Source organism: Schistocerca nitens, chromosome 8 (genome assembly GCF_023898315.1).
Source record: "Schistocerca nitens isolate TAMUIC-IGC-003100 chromosome 8, iqSchNite1.1, whole genome shotgun sequence".
Lineage (NCBI taxonomy): Eukaryota > Metazoa > Arthropoda > Insecta > Orthoptera > Acrididae > Schistocerca > Schistocerca nitens.
In genome coordinates this window covers 596,540,384-596,565,171 of record NC_064621.1, presented here as the reverse complement: position 1 = coordinate 596,565,171, position 24,788 = coordinate 596,540,384, and the positions used below count along the sequence as shown (strand labels likewise).

Here is a 24,788-nt window from a genome sequence, read left to right as displayed (position 1 = left end):
GAAGACACTTCAGCACAGCTGTTGGTCCGGCGAACCCGAAGGCCAAGACGTTTGTGTGGCATCCTCGTTCTCTAGCGGTCACCAATGTGGTCGGTTTTATGGGGACGCCTGCTGTTGGCCGTATATTGGTCACGGTTCATTGCCAAGTAGAACAGGTTTCTCCATTGTCTCTGCACAGTACAGTTACCCTGTGACCGACCTGGCTACTGGGATATGACTATCACTGTGTCAGTGATCAGTAGAGCGTTACAATACTACTCTCTGCCCATATCATCTGTGCAGTGATGAGCACGGCGCTGTCGAACATTAATTTCGCTGCTCTGCCGAGCTTTGCATCTGGGCGGTGTAGAGGGCGGTGACGCCGTCGGCTTTGGCCGACTTGCTACAGGTGGCGTGGGTGGGAGACTGATGTGATGCTGCTGACTCCGATGTCTCGGCGATGCGGCCACAGGATATGATTGGGTTCCTTTTGTGGCAGTTACATGTAGTTGCATTTCAAGCCAGTTGTTGTTCTAAGTAACCCTGTTGACTGAGAAATTACAGACGCCCGCCGTTTTAACAAATGAAGGGCGTGGCGCACGGTTTCTGACACAAGCCAGGGCTATTCCATTTCAGATCGGACAAGAAACGAGAAAATTGATCTGAATTTTTTAAGATGATTAGTAATTTTTAAGTGTATCAATTACTCTAAAGGTAAACAGCTTTCGTGAAGTGAGTTCTTAAATTTTTACTAGCTTCCGAGTTGAAATTCGGTACAGTTTGCCTTATTTTGCGAACGTCAAACTTGTCTGCCGGATTTCAGTGAACTACGGTTCATTTTGAAGCTGAACATCTGTTGCCGAAGAAGGTACACAGCTACAACTTTCTGTTTTTTTGGATAATCAGTCTTCTTACTGGTTTGATGCGACCAACTACGAATTCCCCTTCTATGCCAACCTCTTCACCTCAGAGTATCACTTGCAACCTATGTCCTCAATTATTTGCTGGATGTATTCCAGTCTCTTTCTTCCTCTACAGTTTTTGCCCTCTACAGCTCCCTCTCGTACCATGGAAGTCATTCCCTCATATCTTAACAATGTCCTATCATCTTGTCCCTTCTCCTTATCAGTGTTTTCCACATGTTGATTTCCCCGATTCTTCGCAGAACCTCCTCATTCCTTACCTTACCAGTCCACCTAATTTTCAACATTCGTCTGTAGCACCACATCTCAAATGCTTCGATTCTCTTCTGTTCCGGTTTTCCCACGGTCCATGTTTCACTACCATGAAATGCTGTGCTCCAAACCTACATTCTCAGAAATTTCTTCCTCAAATTAAGGTCTATGTTTGATACTAATAGACTTCTCTTGCCCAGGAATGTCCTTTTTGCCATTTTCCTCCTTGCTCCGCCCGTCGTTAGTTATTTTACTGCCTCGGTAACAGAGTTCCTTAACTTCATCTATGTCGTGACCATCAGTGCTGATGTTAAGATTCTCGCTGTTCTCATTTCTGCTACTTCTCATTACTTTCGTCTTTCTTCGATTTACTCTCATTCCATATTCTGTACTCATTAGGTTCTTCATTCCATTCAGCAGATCATGTAATTTTTCTCCACTTTCACTGAGCATAGGATTGTCATCAGCGAATCGTATCATTGATATGCTTTCACCTTGAATTTTAATTCCACTCCCGAACCTTTCTTTTATTTCCTTCATTCCTCCTTCGATGTGCAATTTGAACAGTAGGGGCGAAAGACTACATCCCTGTCTTACACCCTTTCTAATCCGAGCACTTCGTTCTTGGTCGTCCGCTCTTATTATTCCCTCTTGGCTGTAATACACATTGTATATTGCCCGTCTCTCCCCATAGTTCACAATTTTTCTCAGAATTTCGAACATCTTGCACCATTTTACATTGTCGAACGCTTTTTCCAGGTCGACGAATCCTATGAAAGTGTCTTGATTTTTCTTTAGTCTTGCTTCCATTATCAACCGTAATGTCAGAATTGCCTCTCTCGTGCCTTTACCTTTTCTAAAGCCAAACTGATCGTCATCTAGCACAATAATGAATACAATTTTTAAACACTTTTTAGCCATGTAATAAGCGTAAGCATAAATTTTGTAAAACTTAAAATTATATAGGCATGAACCTGTTTTTTTTTTTATTACCCTTTGATTTCAGTTTCAATTATTATGGAACTTCTTGTCTGAAAGGTTGAAAAATAATAATTACATAATAAATATTGGAACTCACGCTGTACTTAGGTTGCAATGGTGTGCCGTAAAACATAAAACAGTGGGCGACTCACAACGACCTTGTCATCATTCGTGGGTGTTGCTTCTGTTCTGTTTACTTATTTTTTCTGCTGGTCTTCATTGAAGATACCCCAAAAAAGAATACTAATACTGTTTTTAAATCAAATGCTGACCAATATAGTATATTTTTATTCCATTTAAAATTGTGGTTTTCAGAATAAAAATACGAAAGATTATGAAAATTACATTAAATTTAAATTCTAAAAATACCAGATGAATACCACCTCAAACTAAATAATACCACTGCCATTTTTAATTTTATTTGAAAGTTCTACTTTCAATTAGAGGCTGAGCTACGGGGCGCAGAATCGTGTGATTTTGCTAAAGTATGGTAACCGGAAGCACTTGTTTATCACAGCTACGAGTTTGCAAAAGATATTAACTGAACGTCTATTTTAGATGACAGAAGACTGAACTCCCACAAAAGATGCAAGGTTTCCTGCCATCCAAAACAAAATGTGACATCCCGAAGACATCACTCGCGAGAAAGTAGCGACTGGAGCTTCCTGCTAGCAGTGGGCAACATTTTCAGACTCTGCAATTCGCAATTTGAGGTCCCACGGCCCGACCGCGCTCACAGGAGCAGCAGGAGGTAGCTGGAGTGTTAGTTCCAGGCGGGCAGAACCCGTGGGCCTAGTTGCTGCCGATCACTGGTAATGTAAGATGATGCCGTGGTGCGGAGTCAGCAGCCGAAAATCTATTTCAAGGCCACAAAAGAAATAAAATCCACACCATTACTGTTACAAGTTAGGCAAGAACACCAACTGAAAGATACAAACAGGACGAGAAAGTACGTCTAAACGCCCAATTGGTAGACGGAATAGTACATAAAATATTGTACATGTAATATTTGGCAGTACATGTTGACTTAAGAAACTAATAACTTTTAAACGTCTTAAGCGATTTTAAAGAACCAAGTGATCACAAACAGCACTTGAACAGCACTATCTAAATGTTTAAGAAATTTTATTAATGCAATACATTTTGAATTGTGAGCTACAATGTTAATTCCGAGAAGTAAAGAGCAACTTCAAAGCAAAATAAATCACAAATCAGTAAATGCAGTGATAGCATGTGACAATAGACTACAGAAGCTATCTATAATCACGTAAATTTCACAATGTTTAGAAACATTTAATAGCAAATGAGGATAAATTATATTCGCATTCAATGACGCCTGTAGGCTGAGGATGACACGGCGGCCGGTCGGTATCGTTGGGCCTTCGTGGCCTGTTCAGGCGGAGTTTAGTCTTAACTATCTCACTGATCAATAAGTAAATAACAAGGAAAGTAAGGACCTCAGCTAAAATCTAAAGACACCGGCGGAAAGCTAGTGAAATTGTGGTCCTAATTCACATGTAATATATGTAGTAGCAACAAGTTAAATGTACAACTGAGAATTTTGCGAAGATATATCTCATCTACATAACAGCGATGGCTGTCTCGTCTGAGGGCAGTTCTCTTTGAAATTTGTCCAATGATAGACGCAGGGTCGAATGAGCGGCGTTAGGGGATTCAAATTAATCGGGAGTCAGTTTTGTGGAATTACAAAATTTTGTATAGTAGTACTGCAGACCTATAAAAGTTCAGATAGTTAGTCCTGGGCACTAACATTGAGCAGCTACACATCTGCACTTGGAAATATTTTGGTAGCTATCCTTTTCAACTTTAAGAAGAGCTGCATTTGTAAAAAATTTTATCAGTTAACTTCAAGAACGCTAATATTCAACAGTAACGTGGTGTGCTGCACTTAACACTTTCGTAATTGTGAAGGACTATTTGCCATTTTGTTGATTTTCATAACCTTAAAGGTTTAGTTAACATTTATATTTCTAAAGCAAGACGTTAGAAAGCAAAACGCAGAGACTAAGAAGGTAACTGCGAAGAAACCATGAATAACAGAAGAGATACTTCAGTTGATCGACGAAAGAAGGAAGTAAAAAATGTTCGGAAATACAGAAATGCAAGTTACTTAGGGGCGAAATAAATAGAAAGTGCAAGGAAGCTAAGGCGAAATGGCTACATGAAAAATCTGATGAAATCGAAAAAGAAATGATTGTCAGAAGGCCTGACTGAGTATAACAAAAACGTCAAATGTTCTTCGGTGAAATTAAAAGCAAGGGCGGGAGCAATAAGAGAGCCATGGGAATTCCACTGTTAAGTGCAGATGAGAGAGCGTATAGTTGGAAAGAGTACATTGAAGGTCTTTATGAGGGGGAAGGACTTGTCTGATAATGTGACAGAAGAAAAAACAGTAGTACAGAGGGAAGAGATAGGGGATACAGTTTTAGAATTAGATTTTGAAAGAGCTTTGGAAGACTTAAGATCAAATAAGGCAGAAAGGATAGATAACATTCCATAGAAATTTATAAAATCATTGGACTAAATGACAACAAAACGTATATCCACTATGATATGTAGAATTTATGGGACTGGTGATATCCCATCAGACTATCGGAAAAACATCATCCACGTAATTTCGAAGGCTGCAACAGTTGATATGTGCGAGAATTATCGCACCATCAGTTTCATACGCCTTGCATCCATGTTTCTGACAACAATAACACACAGAAGAACGGGAAAGAAAATTGAGGATCTAGTATATGACGATCAGTTTGGCTTTAGGAAAACTAAAGTCACCAGAGAGACAGTCCTTACGTTGTGGTTTGTTACCGAAGCAAGACTGAAGAAAAATCAAGACATGTGCGCTGATTGTTCGAACTGGAAACAATGTTCGCCTATGTAAATTGGTGGAACGTGTTCGAAGTTCTGAGAAAAATAGGGGTAAGTTATAGAGCAAGACAGGTGATACACAACAAGTACAAGAACATCATGACTGTCCAATGTCGGTGTTGAAAGGCCCAGGCGAGGCGTAAAGCTTTGTGTCGTGCAGTTATCAAGGGTACACGAGTGGGCCTTCGCCTCCGAAAGCCCATAACGATGATATCGCTGATGGCCCAGCATTGAAATCTGCAGCAATTTGCGGAAGGGTTGCACTGCTGTCACGTTGAATGATTCTCTTCAGTCGTCGTTTGTCTCGTTCTTGCAGGATATTTTTCTGGCCACAGCGATATCGGAAATTTGATGTTTTGTCGGATTCCTGATATTCACGGTCCACTCGTGAAATGGCCGTACGGGAAAATCCCCACGTCATTGCTACCTCGGACATGTTGTCTCCCATCGCTCGAGCACCGACCACAACGCCACGTTCAAACTCACTTACATCTTGATAACCTGCCATTGTACCAGCAGTAACCGATCTAGCAACTGCTCCAGACACTTGTCGTCTTATATAGCCGTTGCGACCAAACGCCGTATTCTGCCTGTTTACATATTTCTGTATTTGAATACGCATGCCTATGCTAGTTTCTTTGGCACTTCAGTGCATTTTCTTTATGGAGAGTCGCTAGAAACCTGCTGGAGACGGGATAAGGAATGCGGTGTTCGTTTCCAATCTAGTGGTCGTCGTTTGACAACAGTTGGATTGGTATGAGGCGCTGTTCAGTGGTATAGAGTAATGACAATTTTAACATTGTGTCGCGGATGAAAGCGAGGCTGGGGACCATGATTCAGGCGGTATGTATGTAGCAGCGCTGTAAATTAATCCGGATCCACTAAAAACGGTTCCGAGGAAGTCAGCAGGGCAGCGGTAGACTGTGCAATTTGTCACATGGACAACACGTTGCCGAGAGTACATGGTTTGAGGCCGTGGATACATGAACGACAAGGAACATTTCAAGCCTAACGTCATAGAGTTCAGCGCTGCATATTTTGCATTGTTTTCATTTTTAGCTTACCAGGACTGTCAGCATAGATATATCAGCTATTTTTGTCATCTTTTATTCTAATAACAAATCCATAAATCTGTCGTGTCTGTCTGTTTGTCTCTTTCAACACGTTTCTCCAAAATTGCTAGACGAATTTTCATGGTGTTCTCGCAGGCAACCTGAGCATAGCTTGGGACACTGTGTATGCTTTCGTTCATCAAAATCGGGCCACGAAAAAAAATTTCGATTTAAAGTTTTACGAAAGCCGTCTTGTCCGTCTGTTTGAACAAGCTAATCCACAAAACTACTAGACGAATTTTCGCGGAGTTTTCGGAGGTAACTTGAGTACGCTTTGGAGTACACTGCGATTGCGTTTAATCAAAATCGGATCATGGAGAAAAAGGTGACGTAATTTAAAATTTTATCTAAAACTGTCCTATCTGTCACTTTGTCTGTCTGAACACACTAATCTCTTTGATGGGGTTTTCACGGGTAATTGAGCATAGCCTGAGGCATCGTATAGGCTTTATTTAATCAAAATCGGATCACGAAAATTTTTTTATCTATACTAATTTTATAAATCCAGCACACTAAAGAACAAACAGAAACGGTGAAAGACTGATCTATATGTGTAAAATGTTTCAGCTAAAACTCATGTCTACACATTTCCGCAAACTACCAAGAAAAGCCAATGCTTGGAGGCATCCAAATCCAAACCTAGGAAAATTTCAACCGGATCACGTAGCCACATCTAAAACGTATATCATGGAAATTATGAATGTCAAAATAGTCAGAAATGGGGAATTCAATTTAGATCACTATCTCTCTAAGATTAAAATAAAATTTCTCCCATCTAAAACAGAAAAGGCGACCAAGAAAGTGATCAGATACAACACCACTACAGCTAATATTACAAAAGAAAATAGAAAAAAAATTTAGAGAAGAAATTGATACAAGTAAAGAAGGTGGTTGGCGTGAACTCCAGATGCAAATAACTCAAGCAGCAGAGAAAACTTTAGGATTGGCCAAGAAAAGAAGAAGACATGGTGGAATGAGAAGTGAAGAAGCACTCATACAAAGAGCTCAAAAATGGAGAAGTTCAAAAAAAGAGGAAGATATTGAGCAATTCAGACAACAAAAGAAAAGATACATCAAAAATAACCCCGAGAATCAAAAGAAACTTTGAAAATTCTCAGCTTGTTGAAATAGAAGAAAATTTCACCAAAAATAATACTAGAAATTTTTACCAAACTTTTAAACATATACTTAAGGGATGTCAGGCACCAAGTATTTGTTTCAAAGATGAAAATGGCAAACTGGGATTAAATAACAAAGAACATTGTGAAATTTCAGCAAAATTTTTTGAAAAGCTGTTAAACTGTCCAGTTCCAACAGATAAATTAGAATTTCCAGTGACACGTCAAAATCTAGAGGAAGATTTCCCACCAACAGAGTCAGAAATTCATAAAGCCATCAAAACACTCAAAAACAATAAAGCAAGTCGTGAAGACTCCATTACAGCAGAATTATTGAAGTGGTCAGAACCAAAAATCATAAAGGATCTACAGCTGCTTTTTAAGAACATTTGGCAAACTGAAAAGATTCCAGTTGAATGGAAAACAACATTAATCCACTCACTAAATAAAAAGCTAGATAAAATGTCAATAATTACATAGGAGTGTCACTTCTCCCAGTGGCATATTATCGAAAATTCTCCTGAACAGAGTGGTAGATACTTTAGACAAACAATTGGGAGAATATCATGGTGGTTTTCGAAAGGGAAGATCCTGTGCAGAACAAATTTTTAACTTGAAGTCAATAATTCGCCGTAGAATGTTAACCAGCAAACCAATAATAATGCCATTTATTGATTTCAAGAAAGCATTTGATTTTGTAGACAGAGAAACAATAGATAAGGTCATTAGAGAATTTGGTGTTAAATCAAATTTAGCAAATATAATTCGTGAAACACTAACTATCTAAAGTCAAATTTATGGGAGAAGTATCTCAGTTATTTGAAATAAAAACTGGTGTTGGACAAGATGATGGTTTACCACTTTTACTGTTTAATTGTGTTCCAGAAAAAATTGTAAGGATCTGGAATTCGGAGCTAAAAAATCACAAAATTGAACCAATAACCCTGGGAAGGAAAACAAATGGAATTAAGGTAAACTGCTTGGCTTTTGCGGATGATTTTGCAATACCTTCAGAAAACCTCACAGAAGCAGTTCTTCAATTAAAGCTTCTGGAAAAAATAGCAAACAGAACTGGTATCAAAATTTCAGCTGAAAAAACAAAACTCATGACAAATATAAAAAATGCGCAAAAATTCATAAAACACAAATAGGTAAAATAGAGCGAGTAAACAAATTTGAATATTACAGTGAAATGAATATCCTTAGCTGCATACAGGCGTTGATATAAGTAAACGGGGACAGTTGAAAATGTGTGATCCAACTGGGACTCGAACCCAGAATCTTCTGCTTACATGGCAAACGCTCTATCCATCTTTTTTTTGTTAATCTCATTTTGTTCGTTGTATCTGCTCGGGGCGGACGTCGCAAGACACCCGTTTCAGTTCGTCGTTGATCCATTAACTCAGTTTTCTTTATTACATAGGGCAGCTAACCCTCTGACCGAACAGGCTGAGTTACCGTGCTGGCAGACCCACATTCACAACTTATTGTCCCGCACCATATTCATAGTGCCCCTACCCATTATACTCATTACTCGCGGCTTTACTGCCGATTCCCATAAGAGTTCGGGCACTGTTTGTGTATCCGCACAGAAGAAGATGGTCAAATGGCCGGTGAGCGTTAACTATATATATGTATGAAGATGGTCTCTGTTCTTTCGGACGACTAAGAACAGATACCATCTTCATATATAAATTTAAATATCTTGGAGAAACTATACAACAAAATGGAGTAGAAAAATCTGCAATAGATGTAAGAATTAACAAAATGGAAAGAGCATATAGTTTGACCAAAAATATTTACAACAAGAAATGTATATCTATAAAAACAAAACTAAAACACTACACCACAGTGATACGACCAGAATGTTTGTATGGATCTGAATGCCTAACGATGAACTACAAGATGGATAAACTAGAGGTTCAAAATGGTTCAAATGGTTCTGAGCACTATGGGACTTAACAGCTGTGGTCATCAGTCCCCTAGAACTTAGAACTACTTAAACCTAACTACCCTAAGGACATCACACACATCCATGCCCGAGGCCAGGATTCGTACCTGCGACCGTAGCAGTCGAGCGGTTCCGGACTGCGCGCCTAGAACCGCGAGACCACCGCGGCCGGCAAACTAGATGTATTGGAAAAAAGGATTATTAGAAAAATAATGGGTGCAATAAAAACTGCAGATGGTTGGAAAATAAGAAGTAATGAGGAGATCTACAAAAATATAGAGAGAATATCTTAAGTATTGGCCAAACGAAGATTAACCTTTTTCGGACACCTCTACCGAATCGATGGAAATAGACTAACAAAACAAATACTCCTGTATTTCTGAAAGAAGAAATCGACAATAACATGGATTACAGAAGCAAGGAAAGATCTAGAAAGAAACAACATCAAAGAATCAGAAATAACAGAAAGAAACCGTTTCAAAAATAAAATACTAAATTTGGAAGGTTTACAAAGCAGAAGAAATAAAAATTCGGAAACAACATGAACAGAAGAAAGGATGAGACTTCATGGTGAGATAATGAAGGAATACTGGAAAAACAACAACATAGGAAGAAAAGGAACTGAAGTTGTTAATGTGATCCTAGTTGGTCAATATGATTGTAAAAGAAAAAAAATTATAAATGAGAAAGTAACTCTGCTACATTTTCACGACTAACCAGCTGAATCGATTTCGATCAAACTGCTGTTGAGATAGCTTGAACCCCGAAGAACACAGGCACCTTTAGAAAAATACTTACTGATTTAATGAATGTTACGCGAATAGGGAAAACGTCTACTCTTCGAAAAAGCTATTTATTCTTTGACTTTTCATCTGTATCATGTTTGTGAAAATGATTTTGTTGGTTGATACGTGCTACGTGACACGATTCGACGTAATGAATACAATGTTTATATAATCTTCATTGTGTTTCATCCATACTTCCACACTTTTGTTGTATAATGTACACTTAGTGTAATGTACAGCTACTTCAATAGGACGATGCATAGACGCGAGTTCCTGACCATGCCACTCTGTATCCACTGCTTGGGAGCGACGCTGTGCGTGCCAACACATCGTGCATTGGGATAGCTCGGGAAGGGCAAGAGCGGGGCGCACATCACGAGCTGTGCGTATCCGAAGAGACAGACGTGTGAGGGCAGCTGACGTTGTTGTACGTACAGTAGCCTACTCACCATCACTCATCATAAGAACACTACAGCAGCAGCGGGTAGCAGCTAGTACACTACTGGTCATTAAAATTGCTACACCAAGAAGAAATGCAGATGATAAACGGGTATTCATTGCACAAATATATTATACTAGAACTGACATGTGATTACATTTCACGCAATTTGGTTGCATAGATACTGAGAAATCAGTACCCAGAACAACCACCTCTGGTCGTAATAACGGCATTGATACGCCTGGGCATTGAGTCAAACAGAGCTCGGATGGCGTGTACAGGTACAGCTGCCCATGCAACTTCAACACGATACCACAGTTCATCAAGAGTAGTGACTGGCGTATTGTGACGAGTCAGTTGCTCGGGCACCATTGACCAGAGGTTTTCAATTGGTGAGAGATCTGGAGAACGTGCTGGCCAGGACAGCATTCGAACATTTTCTGTATCCAGAAAGGCCCGTACAGGACCTGCAACATGCAGTCGTGCATTATCCTGCTGAAATGTAGGGTTTCGTAGGGATCGAATGAAGGGCAGCGCCACGGGTCGTAACACATTTGAAATGCAACGTCCACTGTTCAAAGTGCCGTCAATGCGAACAAGAGATGACCGAGGCGTGTAACCTATGGCACCCTATACCATGACGCCGGGTGATACGCCAGTATGGCGATGACGAATACAGGCTTCCAATGTGCGTTCACCGCGATGTCAGAACATGGATTCATCCGGAAAAATGATGTTTTGGCATTCGTGCACCCAGGTTCGCCGCTGAGTACACCATCGCAGGCGCTCCTGTCTGTGATGCAGCGTCAAGGGTAACCACAGCCACGGTCTCCGTGCTGATAGTCTATGCTGCTACAAACGTCGTCGAACTGTTCGTGCAGATGGTTATTGTCTTGCAAACGTCCCCATCTGTTGACTCAGGGATCGAGACGTGGCTGCACGATCCGTTACAGCCATGCGGATAAGATGCCTGTCATCTCGACTGCTAGTGATACGAGGCCGTTGGTATCCAGCACGGCGTTCCGTATTACCCTCCTGAACCCACCGATTCCATATTGTGCTAACAGTCATTGGATCTCGACCAACGCGAGCAGCAATGTCGCGATACGATAAACCGGAATCGCGATAGGCTAGAGTCCGACCTCTATCAAAGTCGGAAACGTGATGGTACGCATTTCTCCTCCTTACACGAGGCATCACAACAACGTTTCACCATGCAACGCCGGTCAACTGCTGTTTGTGTATGAGAAATGGGTTGGAAACTTTCCTCATGTCAGCACGTTGTAGGTGTCGCCACCGGCGCCAACCTTGTGTGAATGCTCTGAAAAGCTAATCATTTGCATATCACATCATCTTCTTCCCGACGGTTAAATTTCGCGTCTGTAGTACGTCATCTTCGTGGTGTAGCAATTTTAATGGCCAGTAGTGTATTTAATAAATCTGTTGTGAATCACGATCAACCCAGTTCTTCCAGTCCTCTTCTGCCCAATATCAGTATCATATTCCAATATGTATTCGATATATCTTATAATACTCTCTGTTTATATCAGAACAATGGCATTTCAATATAATACAGAGCGTCTGTCCTGAGAGTCATCACGCGCATTTTCTCTGGCATTTAGGCAGATATTTGCAGTTTCGTTTTTGTAATTGTAGTTTGAATCAGCCCAAACAAATCCTGCTCTTCATGCTTTGCGGGCGACGTCCAGTGTCTACAGAAGCCGTCAGTTTGTGTCCCATTTCGAACAAACCGCTTTATAAAGTAGCATTTCAGATGCCAATTCGATAGGGCGATCCCAGATTAGTCTAGTGCGATATTCGTTTTATCAACAGAGACAGGGAAGCGCCAAGAACAGGCAGCATTCCAGCAGCGACGACACAGCCCTGGTCTATGCTGACTGTTGCCACCGTGCAGCAGCGCTGCTCAGCCGCTGCTGGAGTACTTACTGGCTATGCTTCTGGTTTTCCTGTCCCTGCTGATAAAACGAATATCGTACTAGACCAGGGCTTCACAACATACGTGTTCGCGGAGCAAGCTGTGAGCAGCAAGGCGCGAGCACGGAGCAGCGCGAGCACGCTACCCCCACTACCGGACCAGAGCGGAGAGTGGGGAAAGTCACGTGGGGCACACAACAGCTGCCACCAGTCAATGTAAATCCGCGGCCACCTGCAGGGATATCACTCACGAATTATTACTGCGACAAATGAAACAAATAAAGGAGAACGTACACATGCCACATAATTTTATTAGCTTAGTGTATGCCTCTACATTCGCATTAATTTGTGAACTGTTACACAATAAAAGGTGTCACTGAAGTGTGGGATTCTCGGTTATCTTGTACTTTTTGCCCTTTACAATTGCATCTATGTTCGGATTAATTGTTCTTGTGCATTTTAGGCGCAGCGTGCAGTTTAAATTTCGATTAGACAATGCGTTTCTCAGGCGAGTCTTGTTACATTTCATTGCAGTGAACAGTTGTTCACAAACACACGTGGAACCGAACATTGATATTATTGTAGCCGCCAGTTTGTGCAAACGAGGAAATCTATCCTGAGGGAAGTGTCTGTAGAATTCCAAAATGTTTTTCTTGTTCTGAAATTTGTCTCTGAATTGGTTCAAATGGCTTTGAGCACTATGGGACTCAACTGCTGTGGTCATAAGTCCCCTAGAACTTAGAACTACTTAAACCTAACTAACCTAAGGACAGCACACAACACCCAGCCATCACGAGGCAGAGAAAATCCCTGACCCCGCCGGGAATCGAACCCGGGAACCCGGGCGTGGGAAGCGAGAACGCTACCGCACGGCCACGAGATGCGGGCATCTCTGAATTCTCTGTCACTCTGCAGGTCAATAATTTCTTGCTGCAGCTCAGGACGAATCTCTTAAATATTCGCTGAATATGGAGAGAACAGATCAAAATCACTGTCTAGTGCTGTCAGATCTTGAAAGCGCCGATCAACTATGTGAATAACGTTCAGTCTTTGTGAACATCTTGCATGGATGATAATTTAGGAAAATGAGCTAGGTTTCCTGTTTCCAGCTGACTCACCCAAAGTGTCAATTTCATTTTAAAAGCTCGTATTCGATCTATGAAATGAGTAATTAGCAGATCTTTACCTTGTAGTAAAATGTTCAAATCATTCAGATGGCTAGTTAAATCTGCTAAGAACGCGAGATCACATTCAAACGTGCGCGCGCATTTCCCCTCCCTCCCCTCCCTCCCTACTCCGCGACCTTACACCTGCTCGCGAGCATGTGCCTGAGCAGACGCGAGTACTCGCGCTCAAAACCGGCCAGTTGTTAAGCCCTGTACTAGACTAATCTGGGATCTTCCTATCGAATGAGCACTGAAAATTCAACTTTAAAAGTCGTTTTGTTTGTAATGAGAAACAAACCGACGCTTTCCGTCTACATTAGGCGTGGAACAAAATACGTTATTAGCATTATTTGTTTGAGGTGACAAAAGGTGCAGATTGCAAAAACTAAATTGCAATATCCACCGCAATACCATATAAAATGTGCCTGACGACTATTAGGCGGGACACGTGGTAACGAGTAGATTTATACCACAAGATTTTATTTTCTCATTGTAAAATTATATAAACATGTGTGTCAGTGTACTATCTGGGCCTAAACTCGAAATCAGTGACGGATAAATAAGTCGTGATTTAAGTTTGGTGTGCTTTTGTTGTAGAATATCAAGTGAGCGATGCTAAGGCTGTTCAGATGGCCACCTGTCGCTTGCTTCTCGTGACCCACAGTTTAGCTGCTGTACTGTCTCTGCTTCGATGGCGACAGGATGGGTCATTCCATCCACTCGTTTATACTGATATGCTTTTTCTCCAGAATTTAAAGGGATATGACCAAGCTGATGAAAGTTGACTGCCAAGATCTTCAGAGTGCGTTAACCTTGTTATAAGTCATGTCTGGACTAGCTGCGATATGCAAAAAGGCAACTACGACAGTGGCAAAAAACTGCAGGGAACTCCGCACAGATGTGAACGGAACAAATGGCAGCACGGCTTCCAACCGAAGACATGGCTCGGTGAGAGTTAAATCGGGGGTACAGGCGTCTAATGACAACGTTGCCCATATAGTAAATGTTGTAATACATGTCAACAGTTACAAACCAGATGGGAAAAATTGTGTATTCTAATCTATTGCAAATTATACTTTTAAAATGATTTATCGAGTATTCGTAGATTTCTCAGCCCATGCTTTTGAAATTACATAGATATCAAACTCTCATAAACTAAGTGATTTGTAAAAGAAATCTGGATCGCTGCACTGGAATGTACACGATATGTATGGAAATCTGAGTATGATTTTATTCATGCTAGTAATTGTCAGCATCTGTAGTATGTATTTCAAAATAAAATTCAGTCGTCAGTTGCAAACGTATTTTTATTTCGATTATAAATAAAGCGAAATAAAACTATATTTCCAGCTGACGACTGAATTTCATTCTGAAATCTGAGTATTTAGGTCAAAAGCTTTAGTACAGCTACCAAAGGCGTTTAGTCTAATTTTAATTGCATCTGTAACAGTTTCTATTTTATAATATTATTAAATACGTTGTTTTTGCCGGATTTTCTCTGCTTCATACACAAAACCTTTAAGATTCTTAATTGTTCTTATCATTCCTTACGCCTTTCTACCGGCATACGCTTCGTGATTAAACCAATAGAAATATGTTAAATGTTTTCCCCCCTTAAATGTATTTTATAAAATTGATGTGTGACATTGACTGCTATGTTTTTCATGTTTGTAGCGTTTCAGTTTGCCTTCACTTCCACAAATAGTTTCGTTTCCAAAACATCTGATTTTAAAAGTGAGAACGTACTTCATAAAATAGACAGTAAGAGGGGACGGGAATTATTATAAGATTGGCTTTCAGTGTTTCTTCGGCTCTGAAGTGATTCATTGCAGCGCTATATTCTAGAACAAATTGTCTAACATGTATTTTAACAATATGATGTGAACAAAACAGCAGAGTCTCACTCCTGCCAAAACAAAATCGTGATTCCAAACAATCGTCCGCTTCAAGCATTCGTTTCGGATAGATCTTCGTCACAAAATCAGAGGATTTATATTCAGTATCACCTTACGATGACACTGAATGGCCGAAATTTTATAGGAACCATAAACGTATCTTTTGTATCCCGCCTGGGAGGCGGCGCGTGGGTAAGGAACAGGAACAGGATAATCTCTCGGTACTGGCGATACTGTTAAAAGCACCTTTAGTAGTGGATAAACATATGCAAACATATTACATAACTTGCAAGGTGGTGCGAAGTTGAAGCCAAGTGTCCTGGCTGTCCACACCTGATGAAATGGGCAGAATGTGTAGCGGAGCTCGTAGAGCTGCACAGCACCAGCTAGAGGGCGCTGCCGTCGGTGTCTCGTGGTAGAGCCAACCTATCAAACTATGTGGCATCGTTACTATCGATACCACAGTATCAACTCAGTCTATCCTGTCTGACTACCTTGTCTGCCTCTCAGTCTCGGACGTTTATTTCCAGCTTTTTTTTCTTTTTTACTCTCCACTTTCAATACAAATGTGTTTCTTGGCATGACGCTCCATGCCTCCACCAGTGCGGCTGACAACTCCTGGATGACTATTGGTGTGTGTGTGGGCCTGCTCCAGTACGTCTCCCAGACCCATTCCACAGCTGCTCGGTGGGATTTAAGTTGGGCGAGGGCCAGGCCAGTCCATTCGCCTAATATCCCCTCGGCCAGTCTATTCACCTCTCGTTCCGAGAACTACTACACCTGCGCTGTACGATGCGGCCGCCCGTTGTCGTCTATAAAAATGAAGTCTGGGCGGAATGCACCACTGAAAAGACACACGCCGGGAAGGAGTGTAGAGTCCCAGTCAGCGCACAGTGTTCGTATGTGTATTCCTTGTTCCGACCTCCAGCCAAATGAGGGTACGTCCAGTACTATCGAATAAGATCGTTTTGGTGGTCCAAGTGATATGGTGTGTGGCGACATAAATGTTTCGTGGGCGTACTGACCTATCAAATCTTTGAACTCGGTACACATTGTGACACTGTGCTCTTTCCCTCCGTGCGTCTTTTCAGGGGTGCAGTCGGCACTGACTTCATTTTTCTGGATGACAATGCGCGACCGCATCGACCAGCGCAGCTGAGGGAGCTCTCGGGACGAGGTGACTAGACTGGCCTGTCGGTTCCCCCGAGCTAAATCCCGTCGAGGATGTGTGTGGGGGGCGAAAGGGGAGGGGGTTTTGGGAAGAGGTATTGCAGCACGTTATAACGGATCTTTTACGTTGGGATGAATTTATTTTATTTTTTGTTAGATGTTTTCGTTAAATAGCTGAATAAATTGTAATTAGGAATAATTTAATTAAGCAGACTAGGAAAGATAAAGTCAAAGAGATGTTCATTGGGCGGACATTGTCGTAATGTAACGTCATTGCGTTGTTCGGTTGTTAAATCAAGTCGTTTGTGTTCCGTTCTGCTGTTCGGTCGTGCGCGTATCTGAAAGGAATTAATTCGGGGACTATAATAAACTTCCACATAATAGTTACGATTCGATGTTCCGACAAAAGGGGTTAACGTCAGTGTTAATTTGAATTGTGGGCGACAGGATTAGTTTTGACAGATACGTGAAAACGGACGTAACGAAAGTTGTTCGCATATCGTCCTTGATCGTGACTTTTTATTTAATTAACAATTGCGGGCTCATTAAAAGCTATTATGATTAGGATCAATCCCTCTTTCCTCCTAGATGGTGATCATTCATTAACATTTACGTTATAAGAAAAAGGATTATTAATAAAAGTGATGTTAAATGACAATTACGTTTTATTCCGTTAGTGTGGAACCGACGTAATGTCTCTGAAATGACATTGATATATAATTTGTCTTAAATACTGAACTGAGATAGGAAGTAAATTGAAATTAGTGAACATTTGATACTGAGACTATAGAAGCAGAAGCGCTTAAAATTTCTCTTCTCTAAAATGGCAAAATGGAAATGGAAAAAAGAACACATTGACACCGGTGTGTCAGACCCACCATACTTGCTCCGGACACTGCGAGAGGGCTGTACAAGCAATGATCACACGCACGGCACAGCGGACACACCAGGACCCGCGGTGTTGGCCGTCGAATGGCGCTAGCTGCGCAGCATTTGTGCACCGCCGCCGTCAGTGTCAGCCAGATTGCCGTGGCATACGGAGCTCCATCGCAGTCTTTAACACTGGTAGCATGCCGCGACAGCATGGACGTGAACCGTATGTGCAGTTGACGGACTTTGAGCGAGGGCGTATAGTGGGCATGCGGGAGGCCGGGTGGACGTACCGCCGAATTGCTCAACACGTGGGGCGTGAGGTCTCCACAGTACATCGATGTTGTCGCCAGTGGTCGGCGGAAGGTGCACGTGCCCGTCGACCTGGGACCGGACCGCAGCGACGCACGGATGCACGCCAAGACCGTAGGATCCTACGCAGTGCCGTAGGGGACCGCACCGCCACTTCCCAGCAAATTAGGGACACTGTTGCTCCTGGGGTATCGGCGAGGACAACTCGCAACCGTCTCCATGAAGCTGGGCTACGGTCCCGCACACCGTTAGGCCGTCTTCCGCTCACGCCCCAACATCGTGCAGCCCACCTCCAGTGGTGTCGCGACAGGCGTGAATGGAGGGACGAATGGAGTGTCGTCTTCAGCGATGAGAGTCGCTTCTGCCTTGGTGCCAATGATGGTCGTATGCGTGTTTGGCGCCGTGCAGGTGAGCGCCACAATCAGGACTGCATACGACCGAGGCACACAGGGCCAACACCCGGCATCATGGTGTGGGGAGCGATCTCCTACACTGGCCGTACACCACAGGTGATCGTCGAGGGGACACTGAATAGTGCACGGTACATCCAAACCGTCATCGAACCCATCGTTCTACCATTCCTAGACCGGCAAGGGAACTTGCTGTTCCAACAGGACAATGCACGTCCGCATGTATCCCGTGCCACCCAACGTGCTCTAGAAGGTGTAAGTCAACTACCCTGGCCAGCAAGATCTCCGGATCTGTCCCCCATTGAGCATGTTTGGGACTGGATGAAGCGTCGTCTCACGCGGTCTGCACGTCCAGCACGAACGCTGGTCCAACTGAGGCGCCAGGTGGAAATGGCATGGCAAGCCGTTCCACAGGACTACATCCAGCATCTCTACGATCGTCTCCATGGGAGAATAGCAGCCTGCATTGCTGCGAAAGGTGGATATACACTGTACTAGTGCCGACATTGTGCATGCTCTGTTGCCTGTGTCTATGTGCCTGTGGTTCTGTCAGTGTGATCATGTGATGTATCTGACCCCAGGAATGTGTCAATAAAGTTTCCCCTTCCTGGGACAATGAATTCACGGTGTTCTTATTTCAATTTCCAGGAGTGTAGGTACGAACTTTAACTCAATAGTCGACATTATGTATTGCAAAGACATTAGCATTTCATACTTATTTTGACGATGCGCTGTTAAGCAAAGGAACGTTGAGTCTCTGTACGAGTGATAAAATTAAATCTAAAAACATAATTAATAACGGCGAACTCCGCTTTAAGAAAGTGCATTGCGTGTCGTCATCGAGCAATAACTGCTCAACCTTGGAGACTTGTGTGGTGAAATTAGAAGTCGGGCATATAAAACAAACTTAAAAATCCATTCAAGCTACAGTGGAATCGGCACAACACGGCGTGGGCAGTTATAACGTCCACGTCTAGGAACGATCATACAGCAATTGTGAGCCGCGCTGATGGAGGAGATGAACGCCCTACGTGAGGAAATTCTTACTAAATTTGTGGGCAGTATGAGAGCACGTTGCATGCATCACCATTCGTGGTGATCACACACACTACTAAGAACCGTGTTTCGCCTTTTGCAGTGCCCAGAAGGCTATCGTAGATAGCTATCACTTCAGTGTAATTATTGTCTTTGAACAAAAGTGTTATTTATGTTCATCTCGTTGCGTATTTCCTTCAGTTACTTTCTGTACTAAGTCGAAACATGGCCACGGGAACGGACGACATTCCTTCACCACTACTGATAGTCTCGAGAGAGCCGTGATGAAACTCTCCCATCTGGTGTGCAAGATGTGTGAGACAGGCCAAATACCACCAGACTTCAAGAAGAATGTAATAATTCCAATCCCGAAGAAAGCAGGTGCTCACAGGTGTGAAAACAGCCGCACTATCAATTTATTATCTCAAGGTTGCAAAATATTAACACGAATTCCTTACAGAAGAATGGAAAAACTGGTAGAAGCCGATCTCGGGGATGATCAAATGGCTCTGAGCACTATGGGACTTAACTGCTGAGGTCATCAGTCCCCTAGAACTTAGAACTACTTAAACCTAACTAACCTAAGGACATCACATACATCCATGCCCGAGGCAGGATTCGAACCTGCGACCGTAGCGGTCGCGCGGTTCCAGACTGTAGCGCCTAGAACCGCTCGACCACTCGTGGATGATCAATTTGGATTCCAAAGAAATGTAGCAACACGTGAGGCAATACTGACTATACGACTGACCTGCCAAATCTTTGAACTCGGTTCCCTCACCGGTCAATGTTACTGTGACACACATTGCTCTTCCCTCACGTGCGTCTTTTCAGGGGTGCAGTCGGCCTTAAACTATCTTAAAAGATAGTTTAAGGAAAGGCAAACCTACGTTTATGGCACTTGTAGACTTGAAAAAGCCTTTTGATAATACTGACTGTAATACTCTCTTCGAAATTCTTTTGGTAGCAGGGGTACAGTACAGTGGGCGAAAGGCTATACGCAATTTGTATAGAAACCAGACAGCAGAGGGGCATGAAAGGGAAGCAGTGGTTAAGAAGGGAGTGAGACACGGTTGTAGCCTATCCCAGATGTTATTCAGTCTGTACATTGACAAGCAGAAAGAAAGCCAAAGAAAATTTTGGAATTGGAATTAAACTACTGGGAGAAGAGATAAAAAAAATCGAGGTTTGCCGATGGAATTGTAATTCGGACAGCATGGAATGGACAGTCTCTTGAAAGGACAGTATAAGATGAGCGTCAACAACAGCAAATGGAGGATAACGGAATGTAGTAGAAGTAAATCAGGTGATGCTGAGGAATTAGATCAGGAAACGAGACACTTAAAGTAGTAGATGAGTTTTGCTATTTGGGCAGTAAAATAACTGATGGTACTAGAAGTGGAGAGGATATAAAATGTAGACTGGCTATGGCAGGAAAAGCATTTCTGAAGAAGACAAATTTGTTAACAATGAGTGTAGACTTAAGTGTCAGGAAGTCTTTTCTGAAGGTATCTGTCTGGAGCGCAGCCATGTATGGAAGTGAAGCATGGACGATAAACGGTTTAGAGAAGAAGAGAACAGAAGCTTTTAAAATGTGGTGCTACAGAAGAAAGCTGAAGATCAGATGGGCAGATCACGTAACTAAAGCGAAGGTACTAAATAGAATTGGGGAGACAAGACATTTGTGGCACAACTCGGCTAATAGGAGGGATAGGACATATTCTGAGACGTCAAGGGATCTCTAAGTTAATATTTGAGGTAACTGTGGCTGGTAAAATGAGATGAATAGAGTAAGCAGATTCAGAAGGATGTAGACTGCAGCAAGCATTCGGAGATGAAGAGGCTTGCCCAGGCTAGAGTAGCATGGAGAGCTGCATCAAACCAGTCTCAGGACGGAAGACCACGACAGTACAACTTCTGTACTGTTCTACTTCAGTTGTTTCTGACTGTCGTCCAAGTTTTATCGAGCTGTGTCACATGTCAGATACATATCATGGGCAATTTATTTTCGTACTTGTGTTTAGCACTCCTTGGTATTTGTCTCTACAGCAAGTTATCTAGCAACATGCTAAAGTAACTTTTAAGAAATGGAATGGTATTCAATTTTTAATGGTATTAAATTGACGTTGAACTGAGAAGTATGGCGTTATTATGGATGTTACAACTGAGATTTAAATTTTTCCCAGAAAAAAAAAAAACAGAAACAAAAACGTGCGAAATGTGAAAGGTACGACCGGCGGGGGACAGCAGATGCGTCGTCTCTGTCAGGTAAACACCGGATAACCGGGCGGTACTTGTGCAGGCATGACCGTGCGTGGACTTACCTTTCACATTTAACACAATTTTGACTTCCTATTCTGTGGAAAATTTTAGTCTGAATCAAACAAACCTCACATTCAATATTTAAGAGCTCCCCTATCTCCGAAAAATCTTAGATTTAAAACAACATATACTTTCACAAGCGAGCGATTTTTCTGACGTCGAAAATGACGCGATCATTGGCTTTCGGTCGAAGGTTGGAAGCATTTCCGAAACGGCTAAGTCTGTAAACTGTTGACGTGCTGCCGTGGTTAAAGCATACCGTAAACGTCAAAATGGCGCTATTCAAAACCGGCGCCGAGGCAACTGCGGAGCACCAGGGGCCACAGGTGACAGGGGGTGAAGGGCGGCTGCGGAGATGTGTTGTGGCTACGGGCGATCAGGCGTGCTGCGACTGTCGAGCAACTGACCGCTCCGGTGAGCCGAGGAGCTGCCGACAGTGTCTCCTCAGCGACTGTCGGTGCGTGTGGGCCTCTGCAGCATTCTCACATCACTATGTCACACTTTCCATACAGTCTTTGCATATCAAAGGTATATTACGAAGAAGTTCAAAGGCAAAAAAAAAGAAAGCACCCACGCTGACTGCTGTTCATCGGCGACGAATGCTGGAATTCTCTCGCCAGTACGGCAACTGAACGTCCACACATTTAATGCTTCATCAGGGAGATAGTCTTTGGTGTGTACAGCGTGAAACGTCTGGAAGCAAATATCCAGGTCGCAGGCGGAAGCATGACGATGTGGGGAATGTTTTCGTGGCATTCCCTGGATCATCCCGTCATTTCTGGAAAGCACAACGGATCAACACAATTATGCATCAATCCATAGAGACTATGCGCAGCAGGACAATGCAACGTGTCACACAGCTCTCAGTGTACGTGCGTAGTTCGGAGGGTTCAAATGGTTCAAACGGCTCTGGGCACTGTGGGACTTAACATCTGAGGTCATCGGTCCCCTAGACTTAGAACTATTTAAACATAACTAACCTAAGGACATCACACACATCGATGCCCGAGACAGGATTCGAACCTGCGACCTTAGCAGTCGCGCGGTTCCGGACTGAGGCGTCTAGAACCGGTCACCGCGGCCGGCTGTTCGGAGGGCACCAGCATCAGTTTATCGTATTCCCCTGCCCACCAAACTCCCCATTATTTAAACCGAATCGAGAGTCTGTGAGACCAGCTCGATCGGGGTGTACGCGCCACGGACGCTCAGCCGAGAAACCTAGCTAGCTGGCCACGCCACTGGAGCCAGCGTGACTCCACGTCCGTGTCAGTACCTTCCGGAACCTCGCTGACACCCTTGCTGCACATCTCGCAGCGGTCCACGGTGCGAAAGGTGGTTATTCGGGGTTCTGACAGGTGGTCACTATAAGGTGATTGGAAAGTGTAGTATGTGGTCTCGCTGCGCGAGTAGGAATTCCGCGACACGCTGCCTGCTGGCTAACGCTGCCCGCTAGGCTGGTGTGGGACGGGAGCCGCGAGCGAGCTACTCACCCGCGCGGCGTGTCCGGCTGGAGCTGCTGGCTGCGCGGCCGCTCGCTGGGAGGCGACTGCCCGCCCGAGGCGGCGGCGGCGGCAGGCAGCCACGCGCCACACCCGCCTGACCTCCGACACGCGGGCCACGGCGGCGCGGCCGCTGCCGGCGCCGCTGCTCGCCTGCGACCTACCCCAGCACCGCGGAAGACCGCCAGGCCCTCGCTACGTCTACTGTCACACCCATCGTCAACACTGCCGTTAGAAAAAACTGAGGGCCAAGGCGCTCGAGTGTGTAGACCACGTTGCTCTCTTAGAACATCTACATGGATGCTCTGCAAATCACATTTAAGTAGCTGGCAGAGGGTTCATCGAACCACCTTCACAATTCTCTATCATTTCAATCTCGTATAGCGCGCGGAAAGAATGAACACCTGTATCTTTCCGTACGAGCTCTGATTTCCCTTATTTTATCGTGGTGATCGTTCCGCCCTATGCAGGTCGCTGTCAGCAAAATATTTTCGCATTCGGAGCAGAAAGTCGGTCATTGGAATTTCGTGAAACGATTCCGTCGTAATGAAAAACGCCTTTCTTCTAATGATTTCCAGCCCAAATCTCGTATCATTTCTCTGACACTCTCTCCCATATTTCGCCATAATAAAAAACGTGCTGCCTTTCTTTGAACTTTTTCGGTGTACTCCGTCAGTCCTGCCTGGTAAGGATTCCACACCGCGCAGCAGTATTCCAAAAGAGGACGGACAAGCGTTTTATAGGCAGTCTCCTTAGTAGATCTGTTACATGTTCTAAGTGTCCTTCCAATAAAACGCAGTCTTTGGCTACCCTTCACCACAACATTTTCTATGTGTTCTTTCCAATTTAAGTTGTTCGTAGGTATTTAGTTGAATTTACGGCTTTTAATTAGACTGATTTATCGTGTAACCGAAGTTTAACCTTTTAGTACTCATGTGGATGGCCTCACACTTTTCGTTATTTAGGGTCAACTGTCACTTTTCGCACCATACAGATATCTTTCCTAAATCGTTTTCCAGTTTGTTTTGGTCTTCTGATGACTTTATTAGTCGATAAACGACAGAGTCATCTGCAAACAACCGAAGACGGCTACTCTGATTGTCTCACAAATCGTTTATATAGATGTTGTTGTAGTTGTGGTCTTCAGTCCCGAGACTGGTTTGATGCAGCTCTCCATGCTACTCTATCCTGTGCAAGTTTCTTCATCTCCCAGCACCTGCTGCAATCTACATCCTTCTGAATCTGCTTAGTGTATTCATCTCTTTGTCTCCCTCTACGATTTTTACCCTCCACCCTGCCCTACAATACTAAATTGGTGATCCCTTGATGCCTCAGAATATGCCCTTCTTCTAGTCAAGTTGTGCCACAAACTTCTCTTCTCCTCAATCATATTCAATACTTCCTCATTAGATATGTGATCTACCCATCTAATCTTCACCATTCTTCTGTAGCACCACATTTCAAAAGCTTCTATTCTCTTCTTGTCCAAACTACTTAAACGTCAATGTTTCACTTCCATACATGGCTACACTCCATACAAATACTTTCACAAACGACTTCCTGACACTTAAATCAATACTAGATGTTAACAAATTTCTCTTCTTCAGAAACGCTTTCCTTGCCATTGACAGTCTACATTTTATATCCTCTCTACTTCGACCATGGTCAGTTATTTTTCTCCCCAAATAGCAAAACTTATTTACTACTTTAAGCGTCTTGTTTACTACTCTAATACCCTGAGC

At 43.1% G+C, this 24,788-nt stretch overlaps 1 long non-coding RNA gene across 1 annotated transcript in view; it reads right to left on the bottom strand.

Moving 5' to 3' along the window:
• The window catches only part of LOC126199287 (uncharacterized), a 60,942-nt gene extending 37,835 nt beyond the window's left edge, over positions 1-23,107 (bottom strand). Inside the window, exon 1 of the long non-coding RNA XR_007540144.1 lies at positions 23,038-23,107. This is a non-coding gene — a long non-coding RNA (uncharacterized LOC126199287). The remainder of the gene's footprint in view (positions 1-23,037) is intronic.
• Between the last annotated feature and the right edge of the window lie 1,681 nt (positions 23,108-24,788).